A 24,113-nucleotide genomic window follows, 5' to 3' on the forward strand; every position below is an offset into this window, starting at 1 on the left:
TGGGTAATATGGACATTTTAACAATGTTGATTCTACCAATTCATGAGCAGGGAATGTTTTTTCATTTGTTTGTTTCATCTGCAATTTCTTTCATCAGTGTTTTGTGGTTCTCTTTATAGAGGTCTTTAACCTCCTTGGTTAGGTATACTACGAGGTATTTCATTTTCTTTGCAGCTACTGTGAATGGTATTGAGTCCTTAATTTGACTCTCAGTTTGACTGTTATTAGTATATAGAAATGCCACTGATTTGTGTATACTGATTTTGTATCCTGAAACTTTGATCAATTTATTTATCAATTCCAGGAGTCTTTTGGTGCAGTCTTTAGGGTTTTCTAGATAAAAGATTATATCATCAGCAAACAGAGATAGTTTGACATCTTCTTTCCTGATCTGAATGCCCTTTATTTTTTTCTCTTGCTCTGATTGCCCTGATGTTGAATAGAAGAGATTACAGTGGAAACTCTTGCCTTGTTCCAGTTCTTAGGAACTTTTCCTTATTAAGCATGATGTTGGTTGTGGAATTGTCATATATGGCTTTTATTATTTTGAGATATTTTTCTTTCAATACCTTATTTGTTGTGGGTTTTTATTATGAAAGGGTGCTGGATTTTATTGAATGCTTTTTCTGCATCTATTGAAATGATCATCTTTGTTTTTGCTTCTGTTTATATGGTGAATCACATTTATTCATTGGCATATGTTGAGCCATTCTTGTATGTATGGGATTAAACCCACTTGATCAGGGTAAATTATTCATATTGTGCTTCATTCATATTTTAATTATTTTGTTTTAGTTTTAAAATATTTTAGAGACACTTTGATTGTAAGCTTAAAATTGTTGGAACTGGTGGGAAATTTTTGAAGCCTGGGAAGGGAAATGAAATGACATCTTAATTATTATTTTATACCCCAGAGAAGGGAGTTCTCAGTCTTCCTTATAATGTTTATAATATATAATGGATTTTTTTGATGAATGGATGAAGATTTTTTTTACAGTTTTCAAAGTGTCACAAGTTTTTCTGCCCTTCCTAGTATTTTGTATGACTAAGCTTAAAATGGCAATTCATGAGAGTTTATTATGTTATTAATATTGTGTTTTCAGATCTCTATATTTGATGGTAGGTGATTTGAATAGTTTGATTCAAAATTCTTTTAAAGTATCTATTCAATCTATAAGTATATTCTAAAATTATATTCAGTAGAGTAAATTTGATTTTGTTATTATATATACAAGAAATAGAAGGCCATTTACTTTGCACTGGCAAGCATTTTCATACATATGTTTCTGGTACTGAGTTGCAGTGTCACTACTGGTGATCTAAATCAACATTCATGGATGACTGCATTTTATAACCACTTTTATTAGGTACCACTCAAGTTAATGTTATGAATCTCATAGTGAGTAATAACCTGGTATTCTATAAATAGAACATGAAGAACAGAAAGTGCAACTGTCTTAGCCAAGGTAAAACATCAGCATGAAATATTAAATAGGAATATGTATCGAATCAGTTCCACAGTTCATTATCAAGGTGCAGAAGCTTTAGATTAGGGCTTGCTAACATCATCTAACACCCTTGGGAATTTTGGGTTCCTCACAGAGGTTTAAATAGCTAGATCCTTGGGTCTTATTAGCCTAATTGTGAAATTCCTTTGCCACCTTAATTACTCCCCTTTGATTGTCTTTTGCCCAGATCCTAAAATTCTCCATACTATTCCCAGTTCTTTATGACCCCTTATAGAAGAGACATATCAAGATGCTAAGCAGTTCTTTGTGGTTTATGTATTTTCCTACAACTATTAATGTATCGATAGGTAATTGGCTCTGGTCTGCAATTTTCTTTAGCAGTTCACCATCTGCTGGTGGAAGGGGTTGCTGATAATGAGCTGAGTCAGTTGTCCTCAAACTATGGCCCGAGGGCCACATTTGGGTGTTTTTGCCCGTTTGTTTTTTTTATTTCAAAATAGATATGTGCATAGGAATTTGTTCATAGTTTTTTTTTAAACTATAGTCCGTCCCTCCAATGGTCTGAGGGACAGTAAACTGGACCCCTGTTTTAAAAGTTTGAGGACCCCTGAGCTATGCCTTATAATTTAATCTTTGTCATATCAGAAATGTAAATCTTTAAATGATATTAAATACAAACATCATAAAAAGATACTCTGGTACTTCTAATTAAGAAGCGTTCTGTCTGCTCCAAAATATAGAAATGAAAAAGAAATATACTAAAAAGGTAAAACAATATAAAATACAGATAAATATGTTTATGGACTAGGAATAACACTGAAATATAGAAAGCAAAAAGCAAAGTGTAACATATTCAGTTGCTAATCTCCTGGTCCAGATGAAGGCAGAGGTAGCTGAGAGATCATTTCCTACCATTAAATACCACCCAAGGTATGAGTCCAGATCCAGGCTCACTATGACCAAAGCCTGGGGAAGATTATCCCTACTCATCGGTAGAAGTTGAATTAAGTTATTTCTGAAAACTACCTAGAGGTGGACACAGATATAAATTTATGATCAGTGGCATAGCCAAAGTACCTGCTGAATTGGTCATTGGATCAGCTGTACTCCATATATACTCTTGGGTTAAGAGCACCAAGTAGAGACAATTTTAAGACCACTAGGCAGGAAGACAGTAAGGAGATTTAGTAAGAAAAGGAAAGAGAGTTATTAATCATGATTAATCTGAAAACCTAGATTTAAAAAGATGAAACTATGTAACACTAAGAAAGGCAGATTAAAAATCAGCCATTAAAAGATTATTTCATTCCAGATAAAACTAAAACAGGAAGTCCAAAGACTTTAAAACAAATATGTTTAGCATACTAAGAGAAATAATTGATAAAAGAAAAACTAGAAAAATAGAAATTATGGAAATCAAGTATTAAACAAGAACAAAGACATATGAAATTATTTAATTAGCTAATCTGGAAAGAAAACTTCTCTCACTTTGACTCTCTCTCTTGCTCTTTCTCAGTATATTCTTTGTGTGTTTCTCTCTGTGTGTATTTAATCACCAAGGTAAAAATTATCTCAACAAATAGAGTAAGTCCTAGAATTAATATATTACTATTAATACAAAAATAAATTGCTGAGTTAGAAGATAACAGTGATGAATGTACCCAGAATATAGCACAAGGATCTGAAAGATGAAAGTGAGTAAATAAGTTAGATAAAAATAGTACTGATTGAGTCATTCTAAGTATGTCTATTATGAATTCCTGAGGTAGAGAATAGTCAGAGACTGGAGGAGATGTAATATTAGAAGGAAAAAAAAAGATATCTTTAGAGAGTTGAAGAAACACATAATTGAAAATGAACCCCATATTCTAAGAAAAATCTCTAAATAAAGCCACATAGAAAAACTTTAAAATATTGATGGAGAAAAATCAAAAAAGATCCCAGAGAGAAAAGCAGGACATCTACAAAGGAAAAGAAAGCATTCTGACCACCAACTTGACATGTAGAACAATAGATCAGTAATAATAGATAGTGGCATAGTATCCTTAAAATGCTGATGGAAAAATAACACTGCACCTGAAATTAATTGTGGGGTTTACAATATATTTTCACACCAATCAGGACTTGGAAAGGCTACTAGCTAACCCTTCACTGAAAGACATATAAAAACAGTTAATTAAAAACTAAATAGTGAATAATACTAAAGAAATAAACTGAATATATGTTAGAGAAATGAGCAAGAATAGAAGTTGATTTTAAAACATAAATACATTTGATTAATTCTTGATATTTAAAAATAATGTAAAGTATAGAAGATAAACAACAAAGTTAAGAGTTAGAGATTATATGCAGTGTGGCATGCTACTGGTAAAGATTTTTAATTAAAGGAAGAGTTCATTTTCATTGTTTTAAAATAATAGTAACAATATTAAAAACTAAAATTTGAAGGATGTTTTAGAGTTTTATAAAGGATTTTTCACTTAAGTGGCGGCGTTGCACGGCAACTGCGGGCTCCCGGGAAGGGGGTTGGGGCAGCGAAGCCCCTTACCTGGGGAGCCGGTTCAGACCGGCTCCCGGGCGGGCGACGGCCGGCAGGATGACGCACCAGAAACTGCTGAAGAGCGCGCACTACATGGAGCTGGGCAGTTACCAGTACTGGCGGGTACTGGTGCAGCGCAGTATCCGCCTCTACACCTACGAGCAAATCCCTGTGTCACTCAAGGACAACCTGTACCTGCTGACGGCTACCGGGCCTACCTGCCCTGGCGCCTCTGCATCAAGAGTTTGTTTATTTTATCTAATGAGATGGTCTGTCTGCTGTGCTCTGTGGGCTATCATCTTTTTTTCTGCCATCGGTCAGAAAAAAACGTGTCGAAGATGGATGGATTAGATTACGCAGGAATTTCCATCAGAATACTGGACTGTTATGTCTCGGGTGTACTTTATGCATTTTACTGTAATAATTACTGGCGCCAGGTGTACCTGATCACCGTGCTGCCCACCATCCTGGCCGTGTTCTTCACGCAGATCCACCCCAGCTACCTCACGCAACAGTGGCAGCGGCCGCGCTCCGCCATCTTCTGCTCCGTGTCGGGCTACATCCCCACCCTGCACTGGGTGTGGCTCAACAGCGGGGTCCGTGTTCCCATCCTGCAAGGCTTCGCACCGCGTGTGGTTACAATGTATATGATTGTCCTCCTCGCTTTCCTGTTCTACCGTCCCGGAACGGTATTTTCCAGTACAACTGAACTACCTCGGGTCCAGCCACCAGGTCTGGCATGTCCTGGTGGTGAAGATGTTGTACTGGTGGCACCAGCCCACGGTGTACGTCATGCAGTACCGGCACAGAAGCCCCGCCCCGCCCACGCCTCTCACCTGTGAGCCCAGGTACCGCCCAGCGAAGGCAGTCGCGAAGCAATATATGACAGGGAGTTGTGTACCCCACTAATTCTAAGGTTCCCAACTGTTTTTCTCCTTTTTCTTCATGTTTAATATATCATGAGTGATGCTTTCTAAAACTGGAAAAAATGTATTTGGGGATCTTATGCTATTTACTGCTTTACAAGACCCTTAATACTACTAATTTGCTGCTTGTACAGAAAGTGAAAATTGATGATCAAGAAACAACAACAGAGTGAATGTGAAAGTAATGTAGAAATAGGATTTGTTTTACTGAACACCAGCTTAATTTCCTTAGGAAGGGCTTATCTCCATTAGAAAGTGGAGTCATCCTGTGTGATTAATAGATATTTTCAGTAAATCATCGAGTTTAAGTGCCTAATCCAGGCAGTTGTAATACAAGGTAGAATGGTGATTTTGAATAATCACTAGCCTTCAAGTAAGAAACTGGCACTTACTATATTATTTTCTTTAGCTTTTAGGTTCTCTTTTCCCTTAGGAATGGAACATTGGATATTTTAGTTTGCCAGAACAGAAACTTTGTACTCCTTTACGTTGAGAGAGGTGTTGGGAAGAGGAAAGAACTTGCATTGCCATTTTCTATCAGATAAGATAGAAACTGTAGAAACTAGCTACGTGATTAGTCTACAGATTCTATAGTCTAATAACCAAGAGCCACCTAAACATTGTAACTTCAGATATTATTTCATTTCATATAATCGCTGAATTCTTGTGACTGGATTGCAGAAAGGTTTTGATCCCAAAATTGCAGAAGAGTTTTGCCTCTGAGTTTGCAGTCCTGAGTTTCCTCACAATGGGGGTTCCCCGCTCCATAGGTGCTACTCTCAGGGCCATGGTGTCTTTGTGGCCATCTAGACCCTGACACGAGCCTTAAGCCTTAGAACAAAGTCATGCAGATGTCCCATCTGATGATGTGGTCGTTCTCCGTTTATGCATGTGTTAGCATTGCATTTATCACACTTATCTAATATTAGGACCTGAAGCATTAAACTTGCTCTTTGTTGTATATATTTAATAAATAGGTCTCGCTGCCCTAACATACAACAACATAACTCTCTTGTTCTTTTCATACGCATAAATTAAATCCCTTAAAGCAGACATTTATATAAACTTACATTGTTTAATGGAATATAAAATATTACCCAAATTTCTTAAAGCATTGACATGAGCTTGTTTCAAATACTGGTGTATTTTCAGAATAGTAGTTACTGAGTATCAGAAAAAATGTTGATTGAAGATGAAGCTTATTCCCAAAATGCCTTTTGTATATATATTAAGAAAGTTAAATGTGCCTCAGTTTGTACAACTGTCAAATGTCGTTTCCCTTTCCAGTGTAGTGTTTTGGGAATATAAATTCCCCATGCCAGGATGCGTGGAGAATTTTCCCCAGTAGGCTTGGGGAGGGCTCTGTATCATACCCATTATTATAATGGAATGCTGCTTTGACAGGGCTATTTTACCTGATAAAGCCACAGTGTGATCCATGTGCCAAGTGATAAAAGATTAGGGTGAAAGAATAGTAGGATATATTTCTCCTGAAACATTCCTTATTGGCTCACATGATATTATATCTTTTAAATATAATAGATAATTTGTCATTTTACCCAAACAAAATAACACTGAGTCATTGTAATTAAGTTAAAAATGAGGGGAAAGTCTGGTTATAACTGTTTCTTTGAATTTAAAAGACATTCAGATCTCACTATAGGGAGAATTGTTCCATGTAAACATTTCAACTTGTTATGAAAATATTATAAGAAAGCACTCCTCTCTTTTCTTTACTATGATGCATTTACTATAAAGTAGAGAATGAATGCATGTAGATTGCTGTCAACTATAAACACTTCTGTATGTCAGCATTTAATGACCACCTACTGTGTGCACAACACTACTGGTAAAATTGTTAAGACATTGTTAACATTAAAACATATTTTAAAATTGCATATAAATCTGAGCCTTGTAATGTATATTTAAGTTACTTTTGCTTTTATAGATTAAAATGATAGCATACTATCCAGTACTAAAAAAAAACCTGGTTTTAATTTTATCAATGTGTAAACAATTTTCCTACAAACTTTACAAGTACACTTTAAAATTATCTATGGCTGTTTTAAATTGTCTAGTGATTTATAGAGTTGTAGTTAACTCATTTAAGAAACAATTATCTTTCTATATAAAGCAATTTTCCAATAGCAAGACAGTGCTAGCCTTTTTTTGTTATCACACCAAGGGCAATTCAGTAAGCTGCATGGCAAAATATGTATTATAAATAAACTGGGCTTACTGAAAAAAAAAAGATTTTTCACATATATTACCTGATTTCATCTTCATATAAAATTTGTAAGTTAAGGAATACTTTTATCCCCTTAAAAAAAAGACCAATTTGGCCTCAGTGTTTACATAGTGGAAAGGATCCTCAAACCCAGGTTCAATATGTCATGCTTTATTCACCATGTAGTCTTCATAAAATATCACCATCGTGGTTATTTTTAAAAATGATTCCAAAGCATGGTATTGTTTGCATTGAATTTCTTTTGCCTACTTCATGACCCACTTCTTACTGTAGATGGAGGTTTATCAAATTTCTCCCATCCATATCAGTGATTCCAGTCATAGTTTTTATTCCCTCCTTATTATTAACCATAGGCCTTTTATTACCAAGACCTGCCAGTTCCAATTCCAAAAATGTAGCCCAAATCACTTCATGTCTATTCACCTTTTCTGCTTTCACCCTAACTAAACCACTTTTATCTCTTGCCTGTACTACTGCAGCAGCTTTCTAACCTGTACTGACCTGTGCTCCTAACTCCTGGTTCTTCAAGTCCTTACTAGACGCAAAATGCCTCCTGTGCTTTATTAGAAAATTTAATGTAGGCACATGAATACATAAGGTTCTGAAGGTATGAAAAATGAATCTGAAAATCTTTCACAGTGGTTGCCTTTACATATTGCCTTTCCCATTCATTTTGTTCAATTAATTACCTGTCAACCAGGAAATGCTTTTGGAACACCAGGCAGAAAAAGTCTGAACATTCTGACTCATCCTGATTTAACTATGTGTCATGGTTGATAAAAAGGCAATTGCAATAAAACTCTGCTTACAATATGAGTCTTTATTTTTTAACAAGGAAGTATAAAAAAGACAATAATAAAATCTTTTTTTGACATAAAAAGACATTTTGTTTAAATTTATAAAATTCAAACAATTACAAAATGAGAAATGAATTCTTCTCAATCCTGTACTTTCTACCCATTATCAATCTTTCCCTAAATGTTAGCTCTTATTAAGCATTTGTTACCATTTCTTTAAGTATATTCCAGAAAATATATGAATATGTTTTTCTAAATTCTACAATCATACTATACATAGTTCTACACTTTTCTTTTTGACTTGTATACTTTCCATATTAGCTCAAATGGATCTACTTTATTACTGTAAAAGACTGCATAATATCCCATCGAATGGATGCATTTAGACTATTCTTTTCAACCTCGTCTTATCTACTTTCTGTCTTTAAGGAATTTGCATATTTTATGATGCACTATTAAGGTTTCCTCTTGTTGTTTGCAACTCAGTAACAATTCAAGTATTTAGACTATTTCTATCATCTTTAGTTATTTAGGATATGAGGAAGAGGCTGCTGCATATATATTACAGTTCACTAGCTTCAACTGGAACCAAAATAAAATCTTAAACCACATGGCTAATAGAGTTTCATTCCATCCTGCTCTGGTAAGACCATATATGTGTAAATATGGGTACCATATTAAGAAGAGATGAATTAAAGTGAGCTCCTGAAGTATTTTGAAGGTATATTAGAAGTAATCAAAGTCAAGGTTTTTTAGTTTGAAGAAGAAAAGATGTGGTGTGGGTATAAAATTTATTTTCAGATATATGAAAAGCAATCAGGAATTAGAATGAGAACTTGAATTCAAGCTTATAGGAGGATGTTCAAACCTAGAAAACCAGTTATCTTTAGATTAATAGGTTTTGAGGTTACGGAATACCTATAAGTGATAGGAGGATTTAAAAACAGGCATATGCAGAGCACAATGTCTAGAGAATATTGAAATAGACAATCATTGGTAGTACACACAGGTGGTCATTATTAGTGTGCTTCAGTTTATCAAGAAAGTAGAACAGTGTGATAGGGAATATGGGAACAAGATTATAGTATCTCCACAAAGCTTCAGTTTTAGGAAAGACATAAAAGTTTAAACACCCAACTGAACCCTAAATATCCTCTGGTACACCCACATAAAAGGGATATTTTAACATAAACACAAATGCATTCAGTGTGAAGGTGCTCTATTTAGAAAGTCCTATTTAAGAAATTTATTTCTTATATTGAGCTGTAATCTATCTCTTTATAGCTTCACCAATTGATACTTCTCAAAGGTGCCTGCACACCTTTGCACCCAACCATCTTGTTGCTCAGAATGCCTTATGCCCATCCCTTCTGCACATGTGCCAAAAATGTAATCAAGTATTTTCTATTTTTAAAAATGCTTTTGGCTGGCCCAGCATATAGTGTTTTTCTGAACTATTATAGAATGCACTGTATATGCCATCTATCAGATATAGATATGGATACAGATACAGATATAGATATATCTCTGTTATATGTAGCCTTAGATGTCTTTATCAGTATACCTTCCTTTCATCCCCAACTTCATTATAATTTTCAAGGCCAAGATCTATAAAGAATGATGATGATACTTTGATAAGGATTGCATTAATTCTGTAGATCACTTTAGGTAGTATGGACATTTTAACAATATTGATTCCACCAATCCATGAGCAAGGTAGATTTTTCCATCTGTTTACATCTTCTACAATTTCCTTTCTTAGTGTTTTGTAGTTCTCCCTGTATATGTCTCTCACATCTTTTGTTAGATATATTCCTAGATATTTAATTTTCTTTGAGGCTATAGTAAAAGGTATTGCATTTTTTATTTGAATTTCGGCTTGACTATTATTGGCGTATATGAATGCTTCTGATTTGTGTGTATTGCTTTTGTATCCTGAGACTTTACTGAATTCATTTATCAATTTGAGAAGTCCCTTGGTTGAATCCTTGGGGTTTTCTGGATATCATATCATTGGCAAAAAGCGAGAGTTTGAGCTCATCTGCCCCCATGTGGATGCCCTTAATTCCCCTCTCTTGTCTAATTATTCTGGCAAGGACTTCCAGCACTATGTTGAATAGAAGTGGAGATAGTGGGCAGCCTTGTCTGGTTCCAATTCTAAGTGGGGATGGTTTCAATTTTTCCCTATTCAGTATGATATTGGCCATAGATTTATCATAAATGGACTTGATAATCTTAAGGTATGGCCCATTTGTGCCTATTTTGTTAAGAGTTTTTATCATAAAGTTGTGCTGGACTTTTTCAAATGCTTTTTCTGCATCTATTTAGAGAATAATATGGTCTTTTTTCTTGCTTTTATTTATGAGGCCAATTGCATTTATAGATTTGCATATGTTGAATCAGCCTTGCATCCCTGGAATAAAGCCCACCTGGTCATGATGAATTATTTTTTTGATATGCTGCTGAATTTGATTTGCTAAAATTTTGTTGCAGATTTTTGCATGTATACTCATGAGGGATATTGGTCTGTACTTTTCTTTTTTGTTGTTGTTGTGTCTTTTTCTGGCTTTGGTATCAAGGTGCTATTGGATTTGTAGGATGACTAGAGAAGGATACCATCTTTCTCAATGTTGTGGAATAATTTCTATAGTATAGGTATGAGTTCTTCTTTGTATATTTGGTAAAACTCTGAAGTATAGCCATCTGGACTTTTCCATTTTGAGAAGTTTTTAATTGCTGCTTCAATTTCTGAGCTTGAGATTGGTCTATTCAGAAATTCTGTTACCTCCTGGGTGAACTTAGGGAGGTTGTATGTTTCCAGGAATTTGTTCATTTTCTCCTCAACTCATCAATAAATAGGTAAAGGAAATGAACAGAAACTTTTCAAAAGAAGATAGAATAATGGCCAGCAAACATATACAAAAACTGCTAAACATCTATAATCATTAGAGAAATGCAAATCAAAACCACAATGAGATATCATCTAACCCCAGTAAGATTGGCCTCTATCAAAAAACCCCAAAACAATAAATGCTTGCAAGGATATGGAAAGACAGGAACACTCTTACACTGTTGGTGGGACTGAAAATTAGTGCAATCTCTGTGGAAAAGAATTTGGAGATACTTCAAAGAGCTAAAAATAGAAATCAGTCCAAGAGTGGATTAATAAAATGTGGTATATGTATACCATGGAGTACTATTCAGCTCTAAGAAACAATGGTGATATAGCACATCTTGTATTTTCCTGGTTAGAGCTGGAACCCAGACTACTAAGTGAAGTATCCCAAGAATGGAAAAACAAGCACCACATATACTCACCAGCAAACTGGTTTTAACTGAGCAGCACCTAAGTGGACACATAGGAACTATAGTAATAGGGTATTGGTGAGGGGGAAGAGGGGAGGGTGTATACATACATAATGAGTGAGATGTGCACCATCTGGGGGATGGTCACACTGGAAACTCAGACTTGTGGGGGCAGGGGGAAAAAGAGCATTTTTGAAACCTTAAAATCTGTACCCCTATAATATGCCAAAATAAAAAAAAGAAAGAAATACCATTCCATCCAGAAATAGCACTATTAGGCATCTACCCTAAAGAGCAAAAGACTTTATAATAAACGCATCTGCACCCTAATTTTTATGGCAGCACAATTCACTATAATTCATTATTGCAAGGATATGGAAACAACTCAAGTGCCCATGAATTCATGAGTGGATTATTAAAATTTGGTATATGTATACAATGGAATATTACTCAATTATAAGAAACAACAGTGATCTAGCACCTCTTATATTTTCCTGAATTGAGCTTGAGCCCATTATCTGAAGTGAGGTATCACAAGATCAGAATAGGCTCCACATAGACTCACCAGCAAATTGGCACTGACTGATCAACACTATGGTGCTCACACAGTAGTAATATTCTCCAGGGATTAGGGGGTTGGGGGGGTAAACTCACAACTAAGGGATGCAGTGAGCATTAAAGAGGGGAAGGGCATGCCTCTAATCCTCACTTGGGTGAGGCAAAGACATAAAATGTAATCAAAATGTTTGTACCCTCATAATATCGTGAAATTAAAAAAAAAAAAAACACTTGGAAAAAAAATTTCAAAGCCAAGATTATGTCTTGTACATCTCTGTATTTGAAGAACAACTGGCACACTACTGAGACTATTGAGTGTTTTCTAAGGAAAATTGCTTACTACTGGCCTTCTCTAAAGATGTGAGTAACCTCTGTGTTAAATGAAACTTGAAACCTGAAAGTATGTGGAGTTCACCAGGGTAACTTTTTGGCCAAATTGCTAGGTAAATAAGTTTGCATTCCATTCCTTCTCTGATAATTTCATCACCCTTTTGTTTTTTCATTTCTGCATGCTTAATGCCTTACAGGCTGCCAGTGGCTTCTTAGAATCCATCATTGTGACTTCTTATCAGTGTAAATGTTACTCTATGCTTCTGATCCAGTCTGTTTGTTCAGAGCCTGCTCTATCCTGGATATAATGCTTGGAAATTTCCCCTTGTTAATGAGTTATCAAAAAATATCTTAAAGTTTAACTTTTTTAAGATTGGTGAATTCAAAGTATTGGAAGGGTAGAAATTCCAGTAAACATCATCAAAAGGGTGTTTGACACAATGCTTTTGATTAAGCCTCACAAATTACAACAATCCTTTCAGATACATACTTCTTTCCTCATGAGGCTTTGAGAAAGATATTATGTTATTTTGCTTTAAATGTGAATCAAAATTCTTTAGATGCATTGGCATCAGGAGGAGCCTGATATTCTCAGAGGAAAATATATTGAAAACAATTTAGAGTTTTTCTGTTTTAATATATTTAAACATACAGTGTCAACCTATGCCTTTTTAACTATTCATTGCTTTTTATCTATTTTAATTTCAAAATATTACAGGGTACAGATGTTTTGGTTACATGGATCACTTTTCTAATGCTTGAGTCTGGGCTATAAGTGTGCCCATCACCCAGATAGTGTTCATTGTGTCCATTAGGTAGGTTTTCACCCATACCCTCCTCCTCCCTCCACCCTGCCTGATTTCCACTGAGGTTTACTTCCCTCTGTGCATATGTGGGCTCATCGGTTAATTACAATTTAATAGCAAGTACACGTAGTGTTGGTTTTTCCATTCTTTAGATACTTCACTTAGAATAATGGTCTCTAGTTCCATCCAAATTGATTCAAAAGGCATTAATTTCTCCTTTTTATGGCTGAGTAGTATTCCATGGTATACATATACCACATTTTGTTAATCCACTTTTGAATTGATAGGCATTTGGGTTGATTCCACATCTTTGCAATTGTGAATTGTGCTACAATAAACATTCAAGTATAGGTGTCTTTTTGATAAAATGACTTCTTTTCCTTTGGGTAAATACCTAGTAGTAGGATTTATGGATCAAATGGTAGGTTTACTTTTTATTTCAAAATAATTTCAAATTCACAGGAAGTTGCAAAGAAATGTACAGCAAACTGCTGTACGCTCTTCCCTTGCTACTTCTAATGTTAACATCAGGAAATTGACACTGGGATGGATAATCTTCAAAGCTTTTTCAGATTTTACCAATTGTGCATACACTAATGTGTGTGTGTGTGTGTGTGTGTGTGTGTGTGTGTGTGTGTGTGGCTCTATGCAATTTTGTTATATATGTAGCTTTATGTAACCACCACCAAAATTAAGAAACATAACTACTATAACCATAAGGTACCCTCATTCTACCCTTTCATACCCACCCCCTCTTCCTTCACTGCTTATAATCACTAACCTGTTTTCCATCTCTATGATTGTGTTATTTCACAAATATTACAAAATAGAATCACACACTATGTATTCTTCTGGGATTTCTTTTTTTCATTCAGCACAATTCTCTAGAGATTTATCCAAGTTGTTATTTGCATCAATAGTTTATTCTGTTTTATTGATGAATGGTATTCCCATAGTATTAATGCACCAAAGTTTGTTTACCAATTCCCCTACTGAAAAACATTTGGGTAGTTTCTAATTTTTGGCTGTGATGAATAAATTAAGACATAAAAGTTTCAATTAACAATTTTTTTTCCAGGAAGTATTGTGCCACTTCGTTATAACCTTCATAGTTTCAGATGCAAAATCCACTGTCATTTGAATCAGTTTTCCTCTATAGGTAATGCCATTTTTCTCTGTTTTTATGACTTTTTATTTGTCTTTAGTTTTCAGAAGTTTAATTTTGATGTGTCTGGGCAAGAATTTCAGCTTATCTCATTTGTGTTTTGCTTAACTTCTTGAATCTGTAAGTTAACCTCTTTTACCAAATTTAGAATGTTTTCAGCTATTATCTTTTCAAATATTTTTCAACTCCATACTTTCCCCTCTCCTTCTATGATTCCAATAGCACAAATGTTAGATATATTCCTATTATACCATATGCCCCTGAGGTGCTGTTAGGTTTGAAAGCCTATTTTTTTCTTGTGGCTCAGATTTTGTAAACTCTGTCAATCATCCAGTTCACTGATTCTATATTCTGTCATATGCATTTTACTATTGAGCCCATGCATTTTTTAAAGTTTCAGCTATTTTATTTTTATGTCTATACTTTCCAATGGCTTCATTTTTTTTATAACTTTTATTTCTTTGGACTTTCCATTTTTTTCATTTATTTAAAGAGAATGTATAAGTACTTGTGTAAACATGCTTATAATGCCTGCTTTAAAATGTTTGTCAGACAATCTCAACATCAGTGTCATCTCAGTATTGGTGTCAATTGATGGTATGTATTTTCTCATTGAAGTGATGTTTTTCATCATATTGTATGACTAATGATTTGCAATTATATTCTGGACATTTTGTATATTATGTTAAAGACTCTTGATTCTATTTAAATTTTCTATTTCAGCAGTCACCCTATTTAGATTTTGCTTGTAGGCCTTTGCCTACTTTTGTGAGCTGCAGTTCCAATGCCAATTTAATTTTCAGAGCCTCAAAATTCTAATTTGATTGGCTTTGTACTGCTGACTCTGCTGAATTTCTGCTCAATTCCTGCATGTGCTGTCTAGGCTGTCCAGTGTCATTGAGTGGAAGTTTCAGGATATTCTTGGCTTTGGTTGCTGCTGCTGGGTAGGATAGGTTACATTGCTTTCCCAGGTATACCACGGGGATCCTGCTGCACCATTGCTGCTATGACAGATTAGACTGTAACTGATCCAGATGTGGAGTGGTAGATGGATCCATGACCAGCCCTGCTGACAATCCTAATGTAGAATATATGGCTGCTGTTGCTCTGAGTGTAGGACAGGGGGACCCTGCTGTTGCCGATGCTATGGTGGATTGGGCTCCTGCTCATTTGGGTGTGCTGTGTAAGATGGGTCTCTTACTGGGCCCTACTGATGCTGCTGCAGCCCTGGGTGTTGGGCAGGGACCCCTTGAAACTGTCACTGTGGCGGATAGGCCACCTGCCTCAATGTAGGATAGAGTCTACTACTGCTATTGCTCCTGAGGTTGATCGAGCTTGACACTTGCTCCAGGTGTGAAGTTGTGAATGTGTCTGTGTTGGGTCCTGCTGCTTTTGTTGCTGCTGTTGTGTATCTGGCCTGTGCTGCCCTGGATGAGGTGGATCTTACCACTAGGTTTCTGTTGGGTTGCCATTTTATGGACTCTTTGGCCGACAAGATGAGGTTTTTCTTTTGTTTGTTTTTTTCTATGCCCATTGAAGGTTCTGGATTACAGGCCTCTCCAGAGCCCAGTCTGGAATCTATGAGAAAACCTGGGGGAGTCACTGTGGTATAGTTTTTAAAGTCCTAAAGTTTCTAGACAGTCTGCCTTCTTTTTTTCATCTTTCAGTGTCCTTTTATGATTGTCTCTTAAGTTATTTATAGGGCATTTAGTTGTATTTAGAGAAGAATAGGGAGAAGTGAGTCCATGTCATGTTTTCCTGGAACTCAAAGACCTATGCCTTTTATGATGTTTTATAATAAGATGATGAGGGTATAAGTATTTAGTAGAGTATATAAAACTAACCTATTGGGATCCATGTTGGAGAAAGATATTAAAAGTAAATATCTACACTTCTTTCTCCCTTCAATCTTAATAGTGTAATTGTGAAGAGGATTAGAGATTTGTTTGACTTTTATTTCTTACTAATGAGGTATCAATTATTCACATTGAAGAGCCATATCCACTGGGTATATTAGCTCCCTTTCAAGGAGTCATATATCAGTTATCATTACTGTAACAAAATAGGGCATTTCTTTTAATTTTATGATATTTTTCTCATTCTTTTTTTGCAGAAGCTTTAATGATGTTTGCATTCTAGACTTGAATATTAAATTATACAGAAGGATAACAGATGATAACTTGGAAATCCTAGAAAAAATGTCAGTTAACACAGAGTGTACAATTATATCAATAACCAATGAGATGTTCACCAAATTTCCAAGACATTTTGCCTATCATTTTGATTAACATGAAAAGATAGAGAATTTAATTAAGTATAATATTTTTTAAAGGTCATTGTTTCAGTAAGCTTTCATCTTAGTCCCAGCCTTCCTTTTCACAACCCCTATTGTTTCTGTCAAGTAGACAGATATAGATTCAGAAATGCAATTGATGAAATACAGTGAAATAGAAATTTAACTATCTTTTAAATTATCAGGGATATTTTGAACAGTATGTGGCAGTTTTTGACCCAAAGACTACTTACTTATTCAAATATAGTCCATTTGAATTTTATTAGAAACCTATATTCTGATAAAAATATAATATATTCTAGGCTGTGTTGGAAAGAGTCTTCCCCTTGTAAGAAAATAATTGTATCTTATGTCTTTTGGTGTTCCAAGCACTTAGCCCACTGTCCTATAACTACAAAGTATTTAATAAATGTTTGCTCTTGATAATATTGATGAAATTATCATTCCTACAAAGGAGACCCTATACCCTCTGAAATGGAACAAATATACTACCACCTTGAACTCTTTGCAGGAAAAATGCTTTTTAAGTGACAACTATGAGTAGGAGCTATCTGAGTGTTTGTTAACCTTTACCATGAAAGTTGATTAAAATTCTCCAGAGTGTAATAAGTCCCTGGGAGACTGTTCCACTCATTGCAAATTTCCTTCATTTATCTTGTTACCTGCAATGACATTTAACATCTTGCTCAGTTGGATTAATTTGATCTAATGCACATTATCTTTCTATGAATGATGATGAGTCTAGTAAAAGATGAAAGCTCAGTTATAACAGGAGTGTTTTGTTAAATGTGTGAAATGTTGCCAAAAATGCAAATAATAATTTAAAGATACCATTTTTATCCAATTTGAGCTACCTTGTTATTTTTTCCAAGGCTCTTTTCAGCCTATTACCCCTGATTATCTTTAGGCTATTTCCACATAATGGATATCTTGATGCTCCTGTCATCCCTTATACTGACCTTGTTAACTTCTTTGATTTGATGCTGTGCTTTATCTGCTATCTGAGCTGATGAAGTCCAAGGTTGGCTAAAAAGGAGGCAACAAGGTTGGCTGTGGAAATCTATCCAGTCCTTGTTGTTATCTCTGGTAAAGCCTTTTGTCAAACCAGATCCATTGTACTACGCTCTGTATGCTAAACTATGGTTTTAATAGCCACATATTTGATTATTTATTTTAATATTCTCTTTGAATTAATATCCAATTCTCTACATTCCTGATTCTAGTTGATTAACCAACATACTTCTTGATTGGACTCTGGTTGTGCCAATACACTGAGCATTTATAGTACCTTTCTAAATATTATTTAAAATTAAAAGTATACTACCTTTCTAAAAGATATTTCAAGAACACATGCTTCCCCTGAAAGAGCCAGCCTCAGTTCCAGAGCTGCCTAGAACTCAACTTTAGGCTCTGGAGCTTCCCCAGTATTTTCAGTACTTGACTATCTCAGTTTTTACTAACCTCAGACCTTTAGCATACATCCAAAGAATGCTAATACCTCCAAAACCTAATGCAAGAAAATGAAAAGCATCCATTAACACCCTAAACTTAGCTTACAGAACATGAACTACCTTCTCTCCACATGAGGTTAATTGTTAAGTGTCAATTTGGCTAGACTATGGTAGACTATGGTACTCAAATACTTGGTCACACATTAATCTAGACATTTCTGTGAAGATATTTCAAAATTTGGATTAACATTTAAATCAGTAGACTTTAGTAAAACATATTATCATCTATAATGGGAGTAAGCCTCATCCAATCAGTTGCAGGCCTTAAAAAACAAAAAAGACAGACCCATACAAAAAGGAAACTGCAAGAAGACTACCTTCAGACTTGAATTCTTCTAGGTATCCAGCCTGGCAGCCTACTCTATGGATTTTGGATTTGTCAGCCTCCACAATCACAAGAGCCAAATCCTTAAAATCAATCTATCTATATCTCTATATCTATCTATCTATATATGTATGTGTGTGTGTGTGTATGTATGCGTGTGTGTATATATATGTGTGTGTGTATGTATATGTGTGTGTGTGTGTATATATATATACATACATATATATACACACACACACACACACACATATATATATATATATATATATATATATATTAGTTCTTCTATTGGTTCTGTTTCTCTGGAGAACCCTGACTAATGTACTCCACAAATACCAGTGTGGATTAAACCTCATGAGATAATCACTGAATTGTTGAGAGGGAAGAAACCATATACTTCTCTTTCCATTTTGATACCTTCAACAAAATGGATAAAAATGAAACTTATATTTTAAAAAATTTGCTATGTGCCACCTTTCTTTTTAAAGCACAAATCATATGAGGTATTAATAGGTAGTATCATCCTACTTTACATATGTAGAGCCTAAAGCTGGTGAAGTTAAAATATCCTACTAAATGTAAAATAATTTAGCTAGTGAATGCTGGAGTCAGATTTCATACTTTGCTCTGTCTGGCATCAAAGCTCATGGTGTTCCAACTTGACCTACAGATTTAACCCTGTCTGTTATAACAATGGTCTCTTTACAAGTAAAGTAACTTTTGAGAGGTAACAATCACAAAATGTATGACCCTGATAAAGAATCAGTTTACCTGCATTGACAGCACATCAAAGCAGCTAGTTGAAAACAGAAAGATTTAGTAAACGATAAAATGTCAAAGGAATAATTTGTTGTGTTTAAACATTTTCCTCCCACATAATATAATAAGAATACATTTTAGGTAAATTGTTATCCCACATTGCAATTTTCTTACTATCACAAACTGAATTTTCTTAAAACTTTGGGTATTATTACATAATAATGTCAGTGTTTTGTGAAGAACTTTGATCTGGAGAGCAAGCAAAATTATAAAGAATCAAAATTTGTTTAAAAAAATTTTTTTTCCTTAGGTCTCTCTATTAACATTTTCACTACCCTTACCTTTTTGATTCATCTATGGGGAAACATGGGGAAGACCTTTGGATTTGAGGAAGTTTTTACTTTTTCTCAAATGCCTCATTTCCCAGTGCTCTGCTGTCCACCCCATGGTATTTTTCTCCTCCCTCCAATATACTTACATATAGCCCCATCAAACTTGTCACCTCTAATCCTACAGCAACTATATTAATGCCACGCTAAATTCTCCATCTTCCTCAGACACAGGTTTTTTAGGTCCATGTATTACAGCAAGTCATGTCTTCTAAACTATGCTAAACTTTTTTGAGTTATTCTTCTGGTGATTTTCCATACTTTATCTATGAATCCTCACAGAAGAATAGGAAAGTTGAAGGATTTATAGGATTTTCCCAGACCAGGTACAGAGAGGAGTCTAAACTATAGGAGTGATACACATAAAGATGGTAGAAAGAACAGATAAGGTTCACATCACTGGATTATAGATAGTAAAGTGACCAGTGTCATGATAATGCTGGAAGACTATGTAATTTAAAAATATATCGAAGCAGGAAGTAATAGGAACATTTCAAGAAATGTTATATCTAATTTAGGAGAGATGTAGAGATCAGCAGTCTTTTATTCATGGATTTTCTTTGGGGGCCTATGAAAAAAGCTCTATTCAAAATTTCACTGATTCACAAAAAAGGTATTTCTGAAGACCCTTTTACTAAGTACCACTTTCTTTGAAGGTATCCAGATTTCTTCATCCATAAGGGGTATTACTATATATCTTAAAGGCAAAAAAGCCTGGAGGACATTTTTGAGCTAGACTACTTTGAAAATACCTGAGTGCTAGAGATACAGTATACTTTTGAAGGAAACAGCAAATGTGGAATTTTTGTACATATTTCAGACTTCATTTAGAATCTGGATGCTATTTGGGTTGGTATCAGGGATGCACGAAATTAAATTTAGGAAATCTCAGCTTTAAGAAATGCCAATTTTTTCCCGTATGAGGTAGTTACATGCTGGGTAAGAATTAAAGCTGGCCATCTTCTCATGGAAATGAATGACAATGGTAAGAGTGTTTCCATAATTTTGTACATCAACTATGTGCTGATAATCTAAAAGGCTGAGGGAAGATTCAAGGAGTCTTATAAAAAGGAAAGGGGGAGATTTGTGGGATGGAAAAGGATCTTATAGGAGTTTGCTACTTTCTGACTAAGGGTCAAAAGTCAGATTTTTAAGAGTGTCCGTAAAAGTCATTCACATGGAAAGTATGTTTTCAACAGAGTGATAAAGCATATTTTAAAAATAGTATTCAACTAAGTGTTTTAATTTAAAAGACCAGAAAACCATTTGGTATATTTTGTGAATAATTTAGAGTTTAAACATTAAAATTTTCAAAGCAGGATATATTTTACTATTGCATTTAAAAAGACTAAATTTTAAAAATGTACATTAGAGTGGTTTTCATATGCATCATTGTTATTCATGTGAATGATCTTAATGTCAGATATTTTAAATTTTACTGGGAAAATCTTGTTATTATACTTTATAAATGTATTATAATATGAATTATAAAATTGAATAAACATTGCAGGCATTTATTAGTATATTTTAAAATATGAGGCTGTTTTGTGCAGTGGGGATTTTCTTCAGAACCTCAGATTGAGACAATCACACACACAATGAAAAAATGACCCCTATATTTGAGAGGATTCTCACTTGATAGGTTTTTAGGAATACAAAGTAGGTGGTAGGATGTAACACTGATTGGGAGAGATTCCAATTTAAGCAAAAACTCACATATGTGAAATCTAATATTAAAGAAACTGAATTGGCACACAACAGTCTGTTATAAAGGACATGTCCTTCCTATGTATTTTTGTAGCAGTTGTAGTCTTACAGTAAGAATGGCATTTATTTCAAAATTGCTAAAAGAGTAGATTTTAAATGTTCTCACCACAAAAAATGATAAGTATGTGAAATGATGGATATGTTAATTAGTTTCATTTAATCATCCTACAATGTATACATATATCAAAACATCACAATGTACCCCATAAATATATATCATCAAAAAAATTGCATCCATGAAATAAAATTGTGCATTTATTTAAGACTTAAAAGGCTTGATGTTGCACAATTGAATTTCCATCCCATTAGTTTCAGATTCATTCAAAATAAGGCACCAAATATTGTGTTATTAGTCAATTTTTCTAAAACTAAATGTAACCCAAGGTTTTTGTCAGTGCCTGCCCCTATGTACTTTCAGACCCTTAAGGGATAGCTTACATTGTTCTAGGTTGGAAATCCTAGGTAGTACATCATGAACTTTCCAATACTAACCTGAGATGAAAAATTACTCTTAAATAAAGAAGTGTTTATGAACCAATGCTTTGCTTCTCCATAAGGTAATAAGAAAGTAATAGTGCTTTTCTTTTGTGAACAATTTTAATGGACTCTGGGACTGTCCTTTATAATATATAATATATGGTGAACATACTAGGAATACTTAGGGATAAAAAAACTGGAGATACTGAGGACAGTGACAAATACAAATATAAGTGCATTTATGGGAAGGCTTAGGCTTTAATGAACTATCTTACTTCCTAATTTCTATCTATTAGGAACTTTGGATTAAACCAGGCACAATAAAATAAGACACCAATAGAAGCTTCCAAAAGAATTTTTAGTTTAAAATAATGCTTGATCAGTGGCCTCTAATTCAGACTCTCAGCTTCCTGCCAAAATACCACATGTAGGCATAGATGAATATTAAAACTCATGCCACCACTGAAAACTAACACTGACCTAATGCTACATTCTGGAAGGAACTTCCATTCACTATAAGTATATGGAAGTCAGGTAAGAAAAAGCCTTCAGGTCTTTTCTGACAAGCTCTCTATATTTCAGATCATGAAACAGCTTTTCTCTAAAAAGCAGATAGGAATCGGAAAGCTGGGGACAGCTTTTCTTCTACATTAAAAACATTCAGAAACAATAATAATTAAAATGTAACAGGGCAGGAACAAGTGAATATTGTTTCTAGGAATAAAGTTCTGTTGTGAGGAGAGGTCAGAGAAGAATGAGGACACAGAGAGAAAGGGTCCCAGAAGCAGTATACTAAATTGGTGCTGTGTGTCAAAAGACTGGGCAAAGTGACAGAAAATTATCCCACTTCAGGACATCAAAATTGTACTGATTCCTACTAAAAGTGGGTTTGGGGTGGAAACTACATCAACCTGTCCCAAAATATTGATTTTAGAAATGAATTTATCTATAATTTAGGTAAATAAAAGCTAACCCCTTGGGCTGTCAAATGATTCCAGGTAAAGCTTACTTCATTCAAGGAAAAATAGAGACAAAAAATAAACAACCACTACCACCACCACCACCACAAGCAATGCAGGTTTATGGGAAATATACAGAAATAAAAGAGTAGGAACACAAACTCACAATTTCAAAGGAAGCATAGATATTTGAAAAGTCAATGGCCTACTGAATAATTCTGAAAAAAATTTCTAAAGATGTTTCAAACCATCAATAGGTTACAAGGAATTATGGTCTTTGTAAAAATGGAGCAGAAAATCATAAGAAGAAACAAGATCAGATGTAAATGAAAATGGCTGAAATAAGGAAGTATTGCAAGGAAACTATACTATAATAATAGAATTAACATCCACATTGAACTGAGTAAAGAAAATAATTAAGAATGCCAAAAATTATTTCAGTCCCATAAGTGACAAGAGTTATATACTGTTTTAGACAAAAGAGAAAAATGAAAAAGACAAAAAACCACTATAAGATATAAGATTACAGAGGAAGGGGGATAAAGGTACAATCTAAGAAGTATGGGGGATTCTGAGAAAGAAATAGGAACAATAGAGTGAGAAGAAATAATGGCATAATTTTAAAAAATCTGAAATAAAGGAAATTTGTATTTGTAGATTGAAGGTCTGATAGTTTTCCTGACAAAATAAGTGAAAAGAAAGCCATATGTATACACATGTAAGAAATTTTTTAAATCACAGTGTTAGAAAAATCATACAAATATAAAAGACAACCTCATAGTTCTTTATACACCTAATTCAATTTTTTAAATTTCAGCAAAGTCATTGTGTTTTGAGAGACATACCATCCATTACTAATGTAAAAATTCTTAGCAATACCACAAAATACTACAGACCAATATGAATTATAAATATAGATGAAAAAATCCTAAATAAAATATTAGATAATGGAGTCTAGCATTATATGATAAAAGATTAATGTAGCATAACCAATATGGTTTATTCCAGGAATTCAACCATGATTCTATATAAGGAAATCTATCAATAAAAATCACAACAGAAATATATGAAATTAAAGATGCATACTTACCTATACAGTGTAGAAAAAGTAGTCGATAGGAGTCAATATTTAATTTTGATGGGGATAAAATTTTAGAAATCTAAAAATAAAAATCTTCCTTAATATGTTAATGAATATGTATTTCCAAATAACAGCCTAAATGATATATACTGTTAAAACTTTAATCACATTAAAATGAGGAATAATGGCAATTCCTCCTGCAAATATCCTTATTTTCCATCATTCTGCAAGTGTTATTTAATGCATTAGAGCATGAATAAGAAAGTAAAATCATAGTTTTGGAGATGGAGGAAACAAAAATATGATTATTTGGAAATGTTGTTTGGAAAACTCAAGGCAAAAATAACTGAAAAATGAGTAGATATTATAAAGTGGCTACAAACTTAATATACACAAATCATTAGTTTT

The 24,113-nt window shown here is 34.2% G+C and overlaps 1 pseudogene; it reads left to right on the forward strand.

Annotated features, from left to right (window-relative positions):
- Window positions 1-4,065: 4,065 nt before the first annotated feature.
- LOC105863764 (progestin and adipoQ receptor family member 3 pseudogene) lies at window positions 4,066-4,917 on the forward strand (annotated as a pseudogene).
- Window positions 4,918-24,113: the final 19,196 nt, after the last annotated feature.

Source organism: Microcebus murinus, chromosome X, assembly GCF_040939455.1.
Source record: "Microcebus murinus isolate Inina chromosome X, M.murinus_Inina_mat1.0, whole genome shotgun sequence".
Taxonomy (NCBI): Eukaryota; Metazoa; Chordata; class Mammalia; order Primates; family Cheirogaleidae; genus Microcebus; species Microcebus murinus.